Source organism: Notothenia coriiceps, unplaced genomic scaffold, assembly GCF_000735185.1.
Source record: "Notothenia coriiceps isolate Sejong01 unplaced genomic scaffold, NC01 NC01_scaffold00001005, whole genome shotgun sequence".
Taxonomy (NCBI): domain Eukaryota; kingdom Metazoa; phylum Chordata; class Actinopteri; order Perciformes; family Nototheniidae; genus Notothenia; species Notothenia coriiceps.
This window is the reverse complement of record NW_011333706.1, coordinates 1-6,243: the sequence shown is the minus strand read 5'-3', so window position 1 is coordinate 6,243 and position 6,243 is coordinate 1. Positions and strand designations below refer to the sequence as shown.

Here is a 6,243-nt window from a genome sequence, read left to right as displayed (position 1 = left end):
ACGGCACTTATCATGGCTGCCTCTGAGGTACTTCCGGGTCATTTCACTCCGTTAGGAAGGTTCCTAAGCTAAATGGACTATTCGACTGCAGCCCTATTATGTTATTTTTAAGTACCTTAATGCTTAATGATTGAAGTAAATAAATAGAAAATAAATGAATAAACAACCAAAATTAACTCCACAATACTGTTTGTGCTCTGTTTTGATTTGCTAACACAAAACCTCTGCTTGAGTTAAAAAAAATCAAAATACATCTGAACCCAATTTTTCATTGCATCAAACTGCTCAACGTCTGACAAAAAGTGCTTTAAAACTTTGCCTTTCAAGAGATCAAGGTGAAAAAAAAGAGTTACACAGGAAAAATGAAAAAGTGGAAATGTAACAAAAAACACAGATGCAGCTATAAAAGTGAAATGCATCTACAAGTGTAGCTATACCAGCTATACCAGTATTTGAACCACGGTATTTGAACAATATCTACCAGTAAAAATTCTCCCAGGTGTCCCAGTTTTGGATCCCATGTATTTATTTATACATCTCCTTTGTAGAGGCAATGAAAGGAAAGAAAACCCTCCAATATGTTTGCACATCCAGTGCAATGTGGTCACTGTTTGTCTGCTCTTTCACGAAGGATTCTAACTCAAACAGCCATGCCCTAGTTCTCTCAGCAGTAAATCTGCCAAATAGCTTGCAGGTAACACATTGAGGAGCAGATGCATGGATTGACAGATAATGAAGCAGAGATCCTGACCTCCAGCCCAGATGGCCCTGACTGAACCGTCCATCTCTCAGCAGCCGCTTCCTCTCTGCACCCAGTCCTGACCACGAAACTTCAGATAGCCCCCATCAAACACACACACGCACACACGCACACACACACACACACACACACACACACACACACACACACACACACACACACACACACACACACACACTCACCAGTTTCAAATCATTTTCTGTTACATTAGGGATGTTCTCTTTAATGCTGCTTAGCACACTGTGCTTCACCTCGACCGTCCCGGTGCAAAACACCTCGAGCTGAATTTAGCAACAGATTGACAAAGAATGTCCGGGATGGTTGATATAAAAGTATGTATTAAAGCAGTGGGACAGCAGCATCAACACTGTCCTTCTGGGCATTCTGTTCTTCGGAGCTGTACTGTATGGAAACAAGATCATTGATGATTGGATGGACATTTGTTGGGTGTTTACTGTTTGTGACAAGATGTATCTGTTGACCAACTCATCTGAAGAAATGCAGTGTGTTTCCTTTGTTAATATTTCATGTTAAGGCTCTGTGAAAAGAGCTGCTTTCCACCTTCTCCTCAAATTAAACTTTAGCTACTTGGTATTGCTGATTTTAAACAGTATAATGTCATGTAAGATTGTGTTGTATTCCGTCCATATTGTAATGTTCCTTGAAGCAAACTCTATGTGATACTTGGCTTCAATATGTATATTAAGGTGTTGTTTGTTTCTAATTCTGGAACTTCATCCTGTTACAGAGACCTTAGCTTATCTCCTCCTGTTTTTTAAAGAGCTATAAAAGCTTATTTTTTTACTTGACCTGATCCCACTTGGTGATTCTTTATTTCTAAACTCCCAGGTCACCAGGTTGCTCGAGGTCGGTATTGAATCTGTCCCTCTTAATGGTTGGAAGGAAAATGATCATCTAAAGTTAGGGACCGTCCTAAAAGTGCAAGCAAAAGGCCCAAGAAACATTATTAATCTTCTAATGCCTTTTTTCTTCTTCTTCCAATTAACATATTCCATAATCTGTGTTCCATCTTTATCTCCACTGGCTAAATGCGTGACTTCCTTTTTGTTTGCAACATCTTATTGCACACTGAGTTATAACATCCCTTTTGTCCTGTCCTTTATTTACCATTAACATAATTTACACTGACACTAAAATTAACATCACTTGTATTACTAATACAGTCTTCTAAGTGTCCTTTTCAACTATTTGGGGAAAGGGAAATTCAGTCGGATTTGTCTTTTTCATTTTATCAATACAACTTTTGCAGACATTCCTCCCCAGCTTAAGCAGGTCCTTCAGTCTATCTAACTATTAAAGTGGGATTAGTATATGTTTCCAGACCAGAGACTTAAGTGGAATTTCAAAAGCTTCCAATTTAGACGACACAGGTGACAGTGACAAAGCAGAACCAAGGAAAAAGATGCTGAGGGGTGACAGCTGGAGCCTGAGGCAGAGAAAAACCCAGAAACGTAATAAACGCAGAACAGAGAGAAATTCGAATTACTTTTAGTGTACATACGTTTAGATTGAGAAATATATTTTTAAAAGCACATTATAAATCTCAGAGAATAATAATTCTGACATTCAACATAAAATATCTTTTATTTCTATTTATATTCTATATTATCATCACAATATTCAGCTGAACCACTTTTCCTCTCTTTATTTTACTTTTTGTTTTGCCTCTATAGATTCAATTCTATATAAAAATGCACTTACTGTATACATTACTAGATCGTAAATCTATTTGATGGCCAATTAGGGTGTGATAATCACACTTACAAACCTAATTGAAATCATGATTTTCATTTCAACAGCGGTGGTGCTGGGTCTCCTTTGCTCTGTGAGCGCCATCTGCTGTTCACAGCTGATGTGAAAAACACAAGCAGAGCTCAGCATTCAGGTAAAGGCTTTAATGGTTCACAGAGAAGAGTGGACACACTGTCATTGAGTTAGCACAACAGAGACATATTCACATCACAAACATTCAACTATAGCCAAAAGTAATGAAAACGTAAAATAACAAGTGATCAAAATGAATTTAGTCAATGAATCAAAGTACTGTAAGTCAATATTAATTTAGTTTAAAATAACACAGACTCCACACAGTGTTTGCATCTGCATTACAAATAACTGAAAGAAGAGATGCAAACATTAAGTCAACATTTTGCTTGACCTCAACCTTTTCTACTTTTTGTTTATAGACTCCCAATGTTAATCACTCCAACAAATCCCATCTTTAAGCTCAGCCTTAATACTGGTTCTATGATGCCAAATCAGGCCTGGTGCGTATCTCAACCTTGTTTGTTGTGTGTCAACTACACACCTATAAAGTTTTGTGACTGCATCTTGCAAGTTTTTGTCACCTGCCATCGCATTGACAGAATCATTTTTACAAATAGAGACAGACAGATAGACAACGGACAGATAAATAGTCACAGACAGAAGTATAAACACCTGGAGAGTACTTTTAGTTCCCGCCACAGTAGGTCTCTCTGGGGGCTCATTTTGCCCCTGTGATACACACAAAAACTCAGAAGGTGAAAACAGTACCAGCTTTGTTGTTGCGGTTAGTAAAAACAGGACACACACAGACGGAAGACAGTACAGCAGACACAGTATAGAGCAACAGTTTGAGTGTTCAGGACACATCAATATGTCACTGCACTCCATACTTTACACACATGTTAGCAACACAGATCAACGGCAACAAGTGGGGGTAAATCAAACATTTAGTGCAATAAAATCCAAATAAATCCAAAGAAGAAAAATATTATACAATAAGAGCCGTACGACCCTGTGACACAGATTTTAGGTTAGGCACATCTTTTTAATCCAAAATATGAATGAGTCAAGGAAGCTGTGCAGTGGTTTTTCAATACATTTCCAATAATTGTAGATTAAATCCAAAAGTCCAGCTTTTTTTCTCTTGAAGAACAGAATATTCATTTGAGGCACATTAAGCACAAAGTATTTCGTTATTTAAGACAGCGTTAGTGTTGCTGTTACAGGATTCATCTTTAACGTCCTGGAGGATTTCATTCTTCATCCAGCAGTCTTCACTTTGAATACTTCAGGGCCAGCTAAACAAACAAACAAACAAACAGACAAACAAACAGAAAAGCATGTTAAAGCCTGAACATTTTCATCTTTATACCGTAGCTGATCAATGATTTCTCTTGTTGGAAATATGTTGTAGAAACAGCTGTATTTGCACGTCACCTTGTGCGCAGTGTCTGCAAACTGCTGGGCTTTGTGCATCAGCTCCACAGTCTTGTCCTCGGCGTGACTCAGTTTGTCTCCACGCTCCCCCAGAGCCACATTCATCCTGTGGACTACATTACCCAGAGTGCTCCCTGTGACACGCTGCCCTGGCTGACCTGTTCATACACACAGAAGAAGAAAAAAGTATGTAAAGGTACTCAATGAAGAAGTCAAAGTATTACACATCCACTCTGAGGCCAGATAACCTTCTGTCCTTAGAAGCAACACAAACGTCTTTGTGATCGTCATCTGTAAGCTAGTTTTAAAATAATTCGATTTTTTTAGGGCTTTCTGTCCAGTGGCGACTGGTCATTAGGGGCAGGTGGGGCACAGTAATGATTACAACAAAATGCAACAAAAAAAATATATATATACAAAATATATTTTAAGATCATGTTTAATCATCTGATTTGTCTTTACATTGAGGTGTTTTAGTCTGTGTCCTTCTAATTAGTGTCTACAGTGTGTGCCTATAGAGTGGCGAAATATATATAAACATATCCGATTTTCTTCACTGTTAAAGAAAAAAGGGGGACAATTCTGGTTCAATGTAATTCGAACATTTTAACTGTTGGATACAAACAGAAGGACGATAGCTCATATATGAGACTTCAAAGGTCTCTTTTATTTTGAAACTGTACATCAGATTGTCCTGATTCTCTCTGAGTGATTAGATGGGGTGTCCTGCTATCACCCTGAAGTGAAATAAGTATTTGATAGTGGATATTTTTTGTTTTATTCTTATCTAAAAACAGAGGGATGATAGCTCATATATGAGACTTTAAAGCTCTTTTATTTTGAAACTCTACATCAGATTGTCCTGATTCTCTCTGATTGACTAGATGGGGTCTCCTATCACCCTGGAGTGAAATAATTCTTTGATAATTTGACAGTTTTTTATTTATTCTTGTATAAAAACAGAAGGACGATAGCCCATATATGAGATTTCAAAAGTATTTTATTTTGAAATTCTACATCAGATTGTCCTGATTTTCTCTGATTGACTAGATGGGGTCTCCTATCACCCTGAAGTGAAATAAGTATTTGATTGACTTCGAATGACTCGTTGATTATGGACAGTTTCCATTAAATAATAATCAAAATATAGATGGACAATAGATCTAATTTGAGATTTTAAACAGCATACATTTTAAATTGTTTTTCAGAAAGTAATGTTATTTTAGGAGTGTTGTGAGATGGTGTCAACATTAATTGAAATTGGTCACCCAGTGGAAATGCCAGATATGTCTTCATAACTGTATACTTACATTTTACATTCACTCAGTTATAATGTGGTAGTTATAATGTGGTAGTTATAGAGTGGCGAAGTCCCTCCCCTTCCGGTGGACCTCCATGGGACCTTATATCGGAAAAATAATGTATTGAAGTCAATGGGGAGAGAAAGATTATCTTTCGATCCCGTTTGAATTGTGCCATGAATTACACATATGATGTTTGTCAACTTAAAAGATAATTTTGCAAGTCAAAAAAATTAAAATGTGTCGTAAAACTGTGAAGTTACACATTTTTCTGTGTGAAGCGCTCAATAAACTACAACTCTGGTCTTGCACACGTCACCAACACCAAGATGGCCGTCACGTTGGTACCTTTCACCTCTTTCTTTCAGAATGAGGCGAAAAGTATTAAAAGAGGTGAAAATCACTACAAGTCTGGGCATGTTGAGAGCTGTACATACGAAAAAGGGGAGTTAGTCAGTTCCGTAAGAGCCAGCATGCGGGACCGGCTTTACAAGGTTTCGGTGAGTAACACGAGTGTAATGTGTAACATTAGCTAACAAGGTACACTGTCGTGTTTTGTTTTAGTTGGTCTTCGAGAACGAGCAAGAGGTACTATTACTGGTATGATAACAACCTGGTACAAAGCACACAGGCATCTTGTTAAAGTAAGTAAGTACATTAAGTAAATGTATTTTTAGCTATCTGGAGGGAATACATCAGTTATGACAGCACTTACGCGACTCTGGGATTTGTAGTCTTTCTAGTTGCGTATTTTTCATAGTCTTATATTTCAACAGTTTTAAGACAAACTTTGAATTTTTTGACATGGAAATGATTTTTTAAGATTGACAAACAACTATGTGTAATTCATGGTACAATTCAAACGGGATCAAAAGATAAGTTTTCTCTCTCCATTGACTTCAATGTATTATTTTTTCGGAATAAGGTCCCATGATGCGGAAGTAAGTGGGCGTGACT

General features: G+C 37.4%; 1 long non-coding RNA gene across 1 annotated transcript; it reads right to left on the bottom strand.

Moving 5' to 3' along the window:
* Positions 1–2,661: 2,661 nt before the first annotated feature.
* On the bottom strand, positions 2,662–4,178 carry LOC104958405 (uncharacterized). Its single transcript, XR_799763.1, has 2 exons — positions 3,986–4,178; positions 2,662–3,846 (listed from the first exon to the last, which is right to left on the bottom strand). It is a non-coding gene; the product is annotated as an uncharacterized lncRNA (long non-coding RNA).
* Positions 4,179–6,243: the final 2,065 nt, after the last annotated feature.